Source organism: Elgaria multicarinata, chromosome 5 (genome assembly GCF_023053635.1).
Source record: "Elgaria multicarinata webbii isolate HBS135686 ecotype San Diego chromosome 5, rElgMul1.1.pri, whole genome shotgun sequence".
NCBI classification, from domain to species: Eukaryota; Metazoa; Chordata; class Lepidosauria; order Squamata; family Anguidae; genus Elgaria; species Elgaria multicarinata.
In genome coordinates, this window is record NC_086175.1 from 99,138,392 (window position 1) to 99,151,701 (window position 13,310).

Sequence of the window (13,310 nt, forward strand, 5' to 3'; positions counted from 1 at the left end):
GGAGATGGTAAGGAACTCACATAACAAACACCATATCTATGTTAGCCCTAACTTACAAGTAACTGTGCATAGGACTGCACAAAACAAGGATTAAAGAACTTTGTTCAACCTGTTCCTTTGAACAGCATGTGCTGCTTTTCTTCTCCTCAATACACAGATTCAAATGAATAAACAGAATATGAGCTAAATAAATCACCTGATATGAATCTTTTATTGACACTATACAGGAAGTGGGTCACAAGAACATTCTCAAAGTAGACACTTTACAATTTGCAAACATTGCATTATCTGCATTAATATTTGCTGTGCCAAATCAATTTACCATTGATGTCAGCATTCTTTTTTTTCAAGCTAGCATAATACTCTCAAGTCCAAGCTAATTTACACAAAAGCAGCTACTATACCCTTACCACTGGAGAATGGCCTCAATGCCGAATCATGATAAAGGTAACATTGACAGATTTGGTGTTGAGGAAGGTTTTTTTCTTTTAAAGACTACAACATTTGGCTGTTCTAGAAATTAGTCAGCACCCATTGGATAGTGAGATTGCCAGAAACCAAATGCCAAAAGTGTCAGTCAGAGAAAAGCAAAGAAGGTAAGGCACTGTATGTAATGCAAAACCAAGAAATTAAATTACTGAAAACAAAATCTGGCACTTTTGGAGATTTCATTTCTCTCTTGTTTTCAAAAAGTGTCTGGCAGTCCTTATTGTGCCTTTAAAAGACTAACATTTGTTGGGTCACAAGCTTTTGTGGACTTGAGCAATGAAACCTTATGCCACATAAGGTGGCCCAATGTGTCTTTGTTTTTTTGCTGTAACAAACTATTCTATCTGTGTGTAACTTTAACATATGAAGATACAAATGGTGGTTCTTCCCCCACCCCCTTGATTTTACAAGGCACCATATATTGCGTGTGTGACATTTCTAAAGGACAAGGCAGGCTCTGGTTTAAGGATGGTTTCCAGGGGAAGGACCTAGTAACAGGTATGGACAAGGTGCTCTAGGAGCTCTTCAGAATATCTCCTTCAAGGAGCTTCTATAGTGGAATATGCATTGTAGTGAGTAGAATTGATAAGAATTGATTGTATCTTGTAGGTGTGACTAATTCTGTAGGTATGTGTTGTGAGATAACTATGAGTATTAAAGTATATTCTTGGAAATAGAGAGAGGCTGCCATGCATGGGTCAGTCAAATGCTGGAAGCAGCACATAGCTTAACCTAGCAGAGATATCTTCATCTGGGTGCTACTGGTATCAGTGGCAGATATAGTTACATTTAGAAAAATAGGAATAGTGGTATGACCAGGACCAAAACTAAAGATGAGATCATTGGCATCATGAGAGTTATAAAGTTGATGCAACAAACCATGTAACGCATGTGCAAACCTATATCTGCCTCAGTCCACCTGTACAGACATCCAAAACTCTTCTAACAATCTAAATAGATTCATGCAAAGATCAGGTTACTTTATGGGAAGAAGAAAAATGGCAGAATCAAATGAGTGACTGATAAGTAACCCAATCAATATCCACGTGATTCCTGTCATGTCTGGGAAGCAAATGGAATTGCTTAGATGGCTTTCAGCTATGTGATCTCTTTCCATAAACATCATGCTACCAAAAAGCTGGCTGTGACTTTGCACAGGAGTCACAGAGAGCTGAATGAACATGTAAGGGTATGTTTGAACTTGGAAGCATTGCTTAATTTGACCAGTGGCTTGGTCTTGGAACGTTTTCAGTGCCAGCTTCTGTACTGGAAGATGTGTCTAGGCTTGAGGACAGAATCACTTTGCCTCTCAGCATTTACACTGCATGGAAGAGGACATCTCTTGGGCATCCAGTGACCTCTTCCAAGGGCACTGGATGCTCATTCAGAGAGGTTGGGTGACAATACATACTAAGGTGCAAGTCCCATTGAATTCAGTGGGATTTGCTTGAGAGTAAGCATGCTTAGCATTGCATTGACAAACATTGACACAGTTCTCACATCACGGTGGCAAATCATGGGTTATAAACTCATAATTTGCAGGTATACATGCCGCCTATGAGCCTCTTCTAGTTACTATAAACAACCTTCAACTGACCTAATTGGAGGTTGTCAGTGTGACATGCGAACCTGGACCAATGACTTGTTTAGGAGCTAAATAACACAGTAGTTAACTGCTGTGACATGCAAACAGACTCATTTAAGTGGCATGGTTTCTCTCACATCTTATCTCCATGCCAGAAAAGCTTCACTCCTTCAATTTCTATGTGTAAGGCTACTGTTAAAAGCAGAGAAGCAAAGATGGGGAGGCAGCCACTAAAACCAGTGGCAGGTGCTTCCATATGGAGTATTCCTAGCGCTATCAGTCAGAATGCATTGTGCAGCAATTCAATCTTTTTTCCATGGAAGAAGTGGTGGGAAAACATAGGATGTTTAAGGATGGGAAGTGATGATATCTAGACTCCTCATAAAATTCTGTGAGTGAGAGAGGAGGCATTTCAACATGAGGTTTTTATTCTACACCTTTACCAGGGTTTCTGTTTCCCAATCTCTTTAGAGGATTAAGATCAACTCCTTTACACATGCTTTTTTTTCTGGGGGGTTTCTTTTTCTGCTGTTCTATCTGTTTCATTATACACCCACTAGATGGCATCGTATTTATTTATTTATTTATTTATTTATTTATTACATTTTTATACCGCCCAATAGCCGAAGCTCAATAGCTCAATAATTCTGCCCAATAGCAGAATTATGCCAATACATGGAATGCCATTCAGAATTTACCAGACTTTCCTTAGCCTAGCAAAACCCACAATAATGATTGCAAAGTACGGGAGAGGATGATGATGTTGTATAAAAGACCTGCAAACTTCTGTGAATGAGCAATCACAAGCGCACTATAAAGGCTTAGGGTGATGATGCCATAAACCTAATCTGGAAGCACCCTGGCTCTGCTATGCAGTGAGACATGAGACCTAGATCTCTTAATTTGTTTAAAGATTAGACATTGTCTTCGGAAAAGAAACGGGGGGAGGTTTTGTATTGTTGTTTTTAAAAAAACTTCATTTACCTGTTTATTTTGTTCTCTTTCTTTTTCAGGTGGTCTGGGGGGAATACTACTCAGAAAGTGGGATGTTATAGGACTGGGTGGGATACTTTTATTTTATTTTTATGAAAATAAGAACAGACCACTTTTCGGCCACACAGTCCTCCTCACGTACTCCTCTGGCTGCCTCATTCCTCTCCTCCCCCCTCTTTTTTTTAAAAAAACTTTTACAGAGCGGGAAAGTTTTCACTTGCGTTCTTCCCATGCAGATGCCGGAAGGGAACGCAAGTGTGGGAGCAAGGCGCCTCGCAGTGCCAAAGCGCCGCTGTCAAGACGGGGGCACAGCCTCAGATGAAGATTATAAACTATGGGGAGCGTCATATGGGAAAAGCTAGTCTTTCAGATATCCTGGCCCTAAGCCATTTAGGGTTTTATAGGTAAAACCCAACATCTCGAATTGGCCTCAGAAATTGGAAGCCATTGCAACTGAGTAGGACTGGTATAATATGAGTCCCCAAGATGGCACCCATGGGGATTTCCAAGGGTGCAACCAAAGCTGCCAATTCCCTGCCTTTTCAAAATAAAATATTTTTAATTTCAAACAAATCTGAAAAACATTAGGGAACCATGTTCTCCTTCCTGTTCCTGAACCTACTACTGATTAGCAGGAAGAGAAGGAAAGAATTACTTTCTGGTGCCGCTCAATCTTCTTCCATCTGCACAGACCTTTCCCCTTTGCTCTCTCCACAACCCCCCTTCAAGCTATATCCTCACTATTTCTCTTCTCTCCCCTCTACCTTGCTATTTTAGCTCCACTGGTATATTTGTAAATAAACACAAATACTACAAACTACCAGGAAGCCTCCAGAGACCTCATTCCAAGGGAAATCAAACATAGGGCAGCTGCTGCAACCCTGGATATCCTCACTGCTTGGAGAATTGGGGGCATGTAACAATATCTGCCCATGCAGAGATCACTTTAAAGTTTAAAGACGTGGCTTTCAAACAATTTCCCAGGGAGCCCTGAGGCTCCTTGGTGGCTAATCAGGACTTCTTTGGCAACAAGCTCCTCCAAAAGGCATGCATACCATGAGACAACAATGGGGAACATGCCTCCCTCCAGAAGTTGTTGGACTGGAACTCCAAACATCGCTCTCCATTTGCTATCCTGGCTAGGACTGATGGGAGTTGTGGCCAAGCAACACTGGAAAGGACACAAGTTTTCCACCCCTGCCCTAGGATTGCCAGGTCATCCAAGCTCAGACAGTGATCAGGCAGGCTTAGTGAACTAGTATCACTTTATTTTGCTAACTCTTTTAAAAGTGCAAAAGCTGTACTCTGCCCTGAGATCCCAGTTATAATGGGGTGGGATACAAATGTTTTAATAAATAAATAAATAAATAAATAAATAAAAGCTGACTGTTATTGTCGTTATAATTTTGCTGTCACCCAGCAATCACATTCACGGACAGGACTAGCCCTAGACAAAATGGCAGCCAAGAATAGGGATATTTTCAGAAGCCTCCTCTGTTTATTCAACCTCTGAATGCCTTATTTTTATTGCATTTATAGCCCAATTTATAACTCTGACACATTATTTGTACAAAAGATTTATTGCTTTCATATAAATAAATCTGAGGCAAAGGTCTGATCACAAATCACTCATGTATACATCATTTCCTGAACAGGTATTGATGTTGTAAATCTTCACATGGATTAAAAGAACAAATGTTAACACCTTGCTGGCCATGCAGGTCAGGATCACCAGCTTTCCAAATGAAGATGAGCTGTTTGTATTGGGTTGTATCCAATGTTAGTCTAACTTAAGTCCCATGCATTTCAATGGGTCTGCTGTATGTAGGACTAACACTGGATACAAGCCAGTTTTTGTTTCACTTGCTGAGTGAAAACCCATAGCAGATGTCTCCTGTGCCCAGCGCTCTATGCAGTTCAGCCTCTCTATACTACGCCCACACTCAAATATTACAATACAATACAGTGTACAACTTTGATACGATCAGAAAGCAGGAAATATAATCTACATGTAGAGTAGATAACTCAATTCTCAAGGGCTCTTGCGACCACACATAATACACTCAGTGGCTCATACAACCGCACATAACTCTCTCACACCCTTTCTATCTGTATCATACAACCACACATAACACCTCCCCACTCTGAATAACTAAATGTCGCCAGGGGTGATATCACACAGGAACACTGCTGTCTCAAGCTAGTGTTTTAGCTTCCCAGAGGCATTTAGCTGGCCACTACTGCAGAGAAAAATTATTTATTTATTTACTATTAATTACATTTCTATACCGCCCAATAGCCGGAGCTCTCTGGGCGGTTCACGAAAATTAAAAACATTTAAAGTATAAATGGAGAAAAGTGACTCATCTTAAACATAATACAAGACAGAGACTCATAGAAATCAGAGAATCATAGAAATCAGAGTACAAGACAGAGAATGTATTTGAAAATAATTTGGGATATAGCATATAATTATGCTATAATTCTTCAGTATTAATTTTTCCAGTTCAACTTGTTAGAACTTAAGAAGTGCCATGCTGGATCAGACCAAGGGTCCATCTAGTCCAGCACTCTATTCACACAGTGGCCAACCAGCCATCGGCCATGGACCAACAAAACAGGACATGGTGCAACAGCACCCTCCCACCCATCTTCCCCAGCAACTGGTGCACACAGGCTTACTGCCTTGAATACTGGAGGTAGCACACAACCATCAGGGCTAGTAGCCATTGATAGCCTTCTCCTCCAGGAATTTATTCAACCCCCTTTTAAAGCCACCCAAATGGGTGGCCATCACTACATCTTGTGGTAGTGAGATCCATAATTTAACTATTCACTGTATGAAGAAGTACTTCCTTTTATTTGTCCTGGATCTCCCACCAATCAGCTTCATGGGATGACCCCTGGTTCTAGTATTTTGAGGGTGAAAAAAGTTTCCCTATCCACATTCTCCATACTATGAATAATTTAGTACACCTCTATCATGTCTCCCCTTGGCCTCCTTTTTTCCAAGCTAAACAATCCCAGTTGATGTAACCTTCCCTCATAGGGGAGATGTTCCAGCCCCTTAATCATTTTAGTTGCCCTTTTCTGCACTTTTCCCCCCTGTATTTTTGTTGTTGTTGTTGCTCTTCGCTCCTCTGATGCCATGTTTCTCGCCTGCCCAAGGGTCTCTACTTCCCTTGCTCGGCTTCGTCCATTTTCTTCTGCTGCCCCTTATGCCTGGAACGCTCTTCCAGAACATTTGAGAACTACAAGTTCAACTTCAGCTTTTAAAGCTCAGCTAAAAACTTTTCTTTTTCCTAAAGCTTTTAAAACCTGATTTTGTTCTGACTTTATACTGTTAGTTTTACCCTACCCAGTGCCTGTTTACCCTACCCTGTGCCTGTTTGCATTCTCTTCCCCTCCTTATTGTTTTATTATGATTTTATTAGAATGTAAGCCTATGCGGCAGGGTCTTGCTATTTACTGTTTTACTCTGTACAGCACCATGTACATTGATGGTGCTATATAAATAATAATAATAATAATAATAATAATACATGTGCCAAAGATGTTTGAGGAAGATAAAAGTAATAAAATATTGATTACTTAAAACTGAACTCTTAGCATCACCCAACAGAAAAGAACTTAACAACACAATCCTATGTATGGCTGGCTGGGGCATGCTGGGAATTGTAGGACTTTTTTCTGTCTAAACATACATAGCATTGCACCACAGAGAGAGTGAGAGAGCTTCTGTTTGGTTATTTTTATATCATAGTTTTAAACTTGTATATTGTATTTTATTGCATTGTATTTTGTGGTTTTAATTGTTGTGAACCACACTGAGAGCTTCAACTATTGGATGGTATAAAAATAATCAGTCTTCACCAACCTGGTGCCCTTCGATGTTGTAGACTTCAGTTCTCATCATCCAGTCAGGCCAAAAATCAGAAATTCTGGGATTTGCGTCCAAAACATCTGGAGCGCACCAGTTTGAAAAAATCTGGTATATATTTTTGGTATAGTCTGGTATAGTATACAATTAGGCTATAGTAAAATTGTTTTGTTTTGCTTTGAACTTCCCCAAATCCAATGAAAATGTTTAGTTTAAATTTTAGGATCAGGTAAACGATAATTAGTCTCAATAATACAACAGTGCTTAAGTACTTTCTGCTAAAGTAAAATAAATTTGAGTGAAAAAGAAAAGCCCAGTTAAGTATTTTCCTCTGGGATAACTGAAGTCAAGCACAAAGCAGCTGCCTAGATGTAGTTTGGCCTGAACCCAGGAGAAGAGTACTGACTGCTCCCACCACCTCCAGCAAACTGCTCAGTTGAGGTGGAAATGAGCCACTCCATCCAGCAACACTACCAGTACAGACTGCCCAGTAGGCAGTGATGACCAACTCCACCCCCCATTCTGGGGTGCATGCAGAGGATGATGGTGTAACCAGGCCTAGCAGAACAGAATCCCCCAGAATTATTTACAACAGACAGGTATTCCATGATGCAGACAGGTTCATACAAAAAAAGATCCCCTGAAAGCAGAAACTACTGTATGGATGTTTGTGTATTATTGGCACTGCTTGAATCATCACTGTAATTATTTTACATACATTTAAGCTGTTGTGTAATTTATGTTAGCCTCTCTTTCCCCTCATATTGCTTACATTTCTACCCCACTACCCACCCCTCAACCATGTTTACCTGAAAACTTAGGATAACACTTTATGTATCTGATAAGGTATATGAAAGCTTGTGCCATAATAAATTTGATCATTTAAGAGCCCACAGGGCTCTTTGTCCTTGTTGCTCTAAACCAGAAATAGTTCAGTAATAACCAGAATTTAATCCCTTGCTTTGCCCATGATATACTTCTTCCTTTCAACCATCTTATTCTTTCCCCATTACTACTTAGCAATCCTGATCCAATTACATGATTTGCACTTACATTCTTTTCAGATCAATTAGGCTTGTCAACCATGACTAACATGTCTAATTGTTTTCACTGGAAATGAAGCAAAACTAATTTCAGTTGTATCAGGGCCAGCATATGCACCTGTCCACGCAGCCACACAGAACATGTTACTTGATCTCAGCCACTTCCATGTAACTTTGTGTTTCAATCGCTAGATAACAGCCCTTTCATACACCTCAGCTCAGATTTCCCACACCAAAAAGAACTCGAGAATTGTTACAACACTAAATCGTTTCCAAAACTAAAACGCCCCCCACCCCCGAACTCCGCATAATAGGCAAAAATTCAACCAGTGAAACTTGGCTCATGCTGTTAAAGGCTATATAGACAATTCTGTCTGTCGTGCACACACGCACCAATAGCATCCATCTCTGTGTGTTTTTAAGGGATTGTGTAGGAAGAATAAATCCCAGCCACTGTTCAGTACTCGAAAAGAATGAGAAGGGGAATATATACATATATATAAAGCTATACCTTCATATCTCAGGAGTGAAGCTCAAGCTAGATTTGAGGAAATGAGCCAATAGCTTCCTCAGCTGAATGGTCCTCAGCAAGTTTGTGGATCCGTATATATGACAAAATAAAACCAACTCCCCCTCAAAAAATCCTCCGAGGTTTTAAATCATATAAGGCGAAGCAGCGGGAAAACCACCCTTCCCCCCCCCCCCCCGCCTTAAGAGCCGGCACAACTGCTCTTCTAGCCCAAAGCGAAAGTTTCACACATCAGCTCTACTACGTCTTTGGGGGGGGGGATGCTTTTTAAATTATTATTGCAGTGATTCAGAGGTGAGCTGTCTTTTCAGTTTTGCAATGGTTAAAAGTGGCGGAGGGGGGGGGGATGTTGTGACATGCGAGAGGGAGGAAGTTGGCGGAGGGACGAGAGTTGCAACTTGGACTTTTTCGGCACTGTGGAAATTCCCATGCTGGCTGAGCCTCTCGCCGGGACGTTCCCCGCCCCGTCGACTGGCTGGAAAACCCGGACTGGTTTCACGGCGAAGGAGAGGATTCTGAGCCTCCTAATCTAGACTTCAGCGCCGATTACTTTTCCAGTGGTGGCTGGTGGGTCCGATTTCGTTGGGGCAATGAATCCGTCCTGGCCTTCTTTCAGAACCAGCCAGTACTCTGAACGGGCCACCCAAGGTGCTGAACCCCAACCAGATCCAGCATCTTGGATAGCTCCTTTAAAGTTCTGAATGGATTCAACGTCCCACCGAAATCGGAGCCACCAGCCTCCACTGTTCTTTTCTCTCTCTTTCCCCCCTCTTCCTACTGCAAATAGACGTTTTTCATCAAGAGCTCTTAAAACGAGCGCTTGCTAAGAGATCTGCACAAAGGATCTCATTCTTTATGAAAACTTTCCAGTTTTGGATAAGATTGCTTACCTCGGGGAGCTAAAGGTTTCTGGACAAGTGTGTGAAAACAGGATCGGGAGGGTCGTTTCGTTCAGAGTAAGCTTTGGAAAAGCTGCAAACTTGCTTTGTTCTAAGCGAGTTTGCCAACATTCTAGCTTGCATATTTGCAGAAAAAGTAGTAGCAAAATCCACCCTTGGCAGTGGCAGGATTAGAAAAAAATATCTTTAGGGTGAAATCTTATGCATGTTTAGACAAGAAAAAAAACCCTCCAACTCCCAGCAACCCCTAGCCAGCATGGCTGACTGGGGCCTGCTGGGAGTTTTGGGGCTTTTTTTTCTGTCTAAGCTTGCATAAGATTGCACCCTTAGCCTGACACAAAATAGAGTTGGGATAATTTTCTCCATGGCAACTGTTTCAAAAAAATAATAATGAACAGCATTATTATGCTGCCCATTACTGCCAAGTTCTCTATGATGTACAGAAAACAACTTAAAACTACAAAATATTTTTTTAAATGCAGAACGCATATAAAATTCAAAATAGCACCAAAATAAAAACAAAAACCAGCAACAGAAGCATACATGAATATCATACACAGAGACGGAAAGAGACAGATGCCAGTTCTGTGTGGTGTGGCTATGCAGATATGAAGAATCCTTACAATATGGCTGCCCCCTTGTCCATTCCCATCCCTACCTTTACAATGATGGCTGCTTTCCTGGTCACATGTATGCAATTCACCTGTTGGGCTACTGGGCTTTCCTTTCTGGACGGATAGCACCTGCAAGCCTTGCACAGAAGCTGACAGAACTTGTGTTGTGGTGCTGACAGTTTCCTGAGAGATAATGAATGGGAAAGTCCAGTGTTTCATCAAGTTACTGGCACTGCAGGAGGACAAACAGGATAGGCCCAGCTTTTGTACCGCAAGACCCAGGTCCAGCCCTTCTCCTCCATTGCTTGAGGTGTGCATCCGGGGAAGAGGAGGAGTGGCAGTCCCCTCTAATGCCAATACTGCATTGCTCACTAGTTGCATCCAGGCTATTGTAAATAATGCACATCACCAGTAAAAGGTAAACAGCAAGAACATGAGCCCTTTCTTAAAAGTTTCACCTTTTTAAAACACCTGCATGGCTTTGGGGATCTGACTCATCTCAAACTTAATTTGCTAGATTCTAGAGCAGTTGCCAAGTAGGGTGCTGTGCTCCAGGGTGGCCCAGTCTGTCTACATTTCCATCAGCAGCTACGTACCTTTGGCAAGATGCAGAATTATTCACGAGTGCATGATCTGGGGCAGTGGATTTGATTAAATGAAACGGTCTCATGAACATCCTAGGCAACAGGAAATAAATGCTGTTAGTTCATTAATTTAATATATTTATATCTTGCTCTATCCATGCATTGCTTCAAGGTGGGTTTATGTAGTGGTAAGGGATGAGGAAAGGCTGGCATCTCAGCATCCTTAAACCGAACGCAGTGACTGATTTCCTCAAACAATTTACACTGAAGCAGCCCTGGTAGAGTCAAAGTACGAAGATTTCCAGCAACACTATTTTAAAAGCAGAAAGAATAATATATCCATGGCATCCAGGAATATCTACGCAGTTGTATGTTCACAGCTGTGTACATCGGGACTTACCATACCAACTTGCAAAAAAAGCAGGCAGGATATTAAGGGCCGATGCATTTACTGCCTCACACACTTCTCCTGAGCGTGCTTTTGCAGAATAAGTGCCAATGCCATCTGCTAGAGGCAGATTCATGAATTCATTGTGGAACTTCCCTCCGCCTCTCGCCTCAGTGCCACCTACAGCAGATTCTGTGGGCATGAAGCAAACGTGTGTGAACCTCTACCCTCTCCCGTCTGAGTAAGTGGAAAGATGCACAAGATTGCCGCCCCTTCTCAAAGGTTCTCATTTCGAAACCTTCCCTGAAGCCAGGAAATGCTGAGTGGGTGAAGCCTTCCTGTTCTCTCAAGAGATGTTATATAATTATATTGCTGGAGCACCTTGATGAGCAGAACATGAATTGGCCTTAATTGCTTTAAGATGCTTCTTCCAAGCAGTAGAAAACCTGCATTATTTTACAGCTGGATACTCTGCAGGGTTCAGCATGCCTAAGTAAATTGAAATCAGTGGGCTTAGGGGTGCTTAGCTCTGCATATGATTTAAGTGTTCAGTGATGATGAGGGGGCTGGGGAGATCTTGGCTACAATTCTGTGGTCACTTCCTTGGGAGTAAGCCTCAAATGCAGTGGGACTTATTTCCAAGGAAATTATTATTGTTATTATTATTTCTATACCGCCCCATAGCGGAAGGTCTCTGCATGTGATCAGACTTCCTAAATAAGAATCTAAGTATATGGAGGGTGGGGGGAAGTTCTGGATTATTGTATTAACAGAGAGAGAGAGAGTTGGCTATCACTTGATACCTACCACCTCTACATTTTCTGGTTTTCAAAGATGATGCATTTTCTCTTTGTCTCATCCAATTATGTTAGAGTGAGTCTACACATTCATTAGAACAGTTAACTGTCGGAGCGGTGAACATTTGGCTTATCACCTTCCCACTTAGTTCTCATCATGGAGAAACAGTGATCCAGAATGTCTAATGATAGCAAGTTTTACATGGCATCCTATAGTTTCTGGATTCTTGTTTGCACTGTAGCAGTTGGTCTTCGAGTTCAAGTCACCGCCTCCTGTTCTGTGCAGCTAAAATGTTAGGGATACATCCATAGCTCAGTGCTAGAGCACAGGCTTAATATATAGAAGGTCTCAGGTTTGGTCTATTGCAACTCCAGTTGAAAGGATCTCAAGTAGCTGGTCTGGGGAAATCCTCTGTGTGAAACCTTGAAGAGCTACTGCCAATCAGAATAGACATTACTGGGATAGATGTGACTCAGTCAATGGAAGCTTCTTGTGTTATGTTTACCTGGAAGTAAGGCTCATGATTTTCAATGCAACTTATCCTCAAGTCAATGTCCACAGGACTGAAGCCTTTAAAAAAACTTGTCTCTTCTCTGTGTTAAGCACAGGACAAACCCACATAACAAGAGAGTAAAAATGTATTTGGAGCAATGTTTCTTTTAAAAAAAACAAGGCAAGATCTTGGAGTGGTTAAGAAAGAAGACAGGGGAAAAGAATACACTCAAGGGGTGGTTCCAGATGGAGGGCTCCTAGCACTACCCATTAGAAGACATTGTGCAGCTCTTGCGATCTTTTCTCCTTAACAAATTTTGTTCAGTAAGAAAAAGAAAGACAGAGGAAATGGTAGGCAAACAAAAGAGAGATACAAGTGAAAGACAACATTGGGATGCTTTAAATGAGCAATTTATAGCATGCTCGTGACTGGCCATTCAAAGAAATTTGCCGGTTGATTACATGACATCATGAACGAACAGGACTTCTCCCGCTGTATCCCTTGCAAATTCCACCATGAAAAGAACTGTTCTTAAAGTGGGAACATCCTAAAAAAAGTGGAAACTTCCACCACTAGATGGCGTTGTCTCAGTTGAAGTGAATGGAGGTGAAGTATTCAATTCAAAGCACGAGGTCACCCCTCTCTGCCTGTGCAATGCAGTCCATAACAATTGCACCAAAAAGCAGGAAGCACAAATGCCCTGGGTAAGCAACGTGATTTCCCCCTTAATGTAAAGACACCCATTGTCTACCCCCCTATAAAATTCCACAAGCGAGGCAGGCCAATGGCATGATAAAAGCCTCATCTGCAAGCACCCAAGATCAGAAATGCAGCACAGTGGCAAAGTTAGGCATTAATACCATATGTCCAGTGTCCAGCTTAGGGTATCATCACCTGGGTGCTTACAGCAGTACAACAATCTTTAGTTTCTCAAGTAAGGAAGAGAACCAGTTAATTATGCTAGAGTCTGTAATCCATAGGACAAAGGCATCTTTATAAGCAGCTACAAAACTTG

General features: G+C 41.6%; 1 protein-coding gene across 1 annotated transcript in view; it reads right to left on the reverse strand.

Moving 5' to 3' along the window:
- Positions 1-8,562, reverse strand: part of NFKBIZ (NFKB inhibitor zeta) — a 38,580-nt gene extending 30,018 nt beyond the window's left edge. The window contains exon 1 of the mRNA XM_063126865.1: positions 8,502-8,562. The gene's annotated coding sequence lies outside the window, so the exon portion shown is untranslated. The remainder of the gene's footprint in view (positions 1-8,501) is intronic.
- Positions 8,563-13,310: the final 4,748 nt, after the last annotated feature.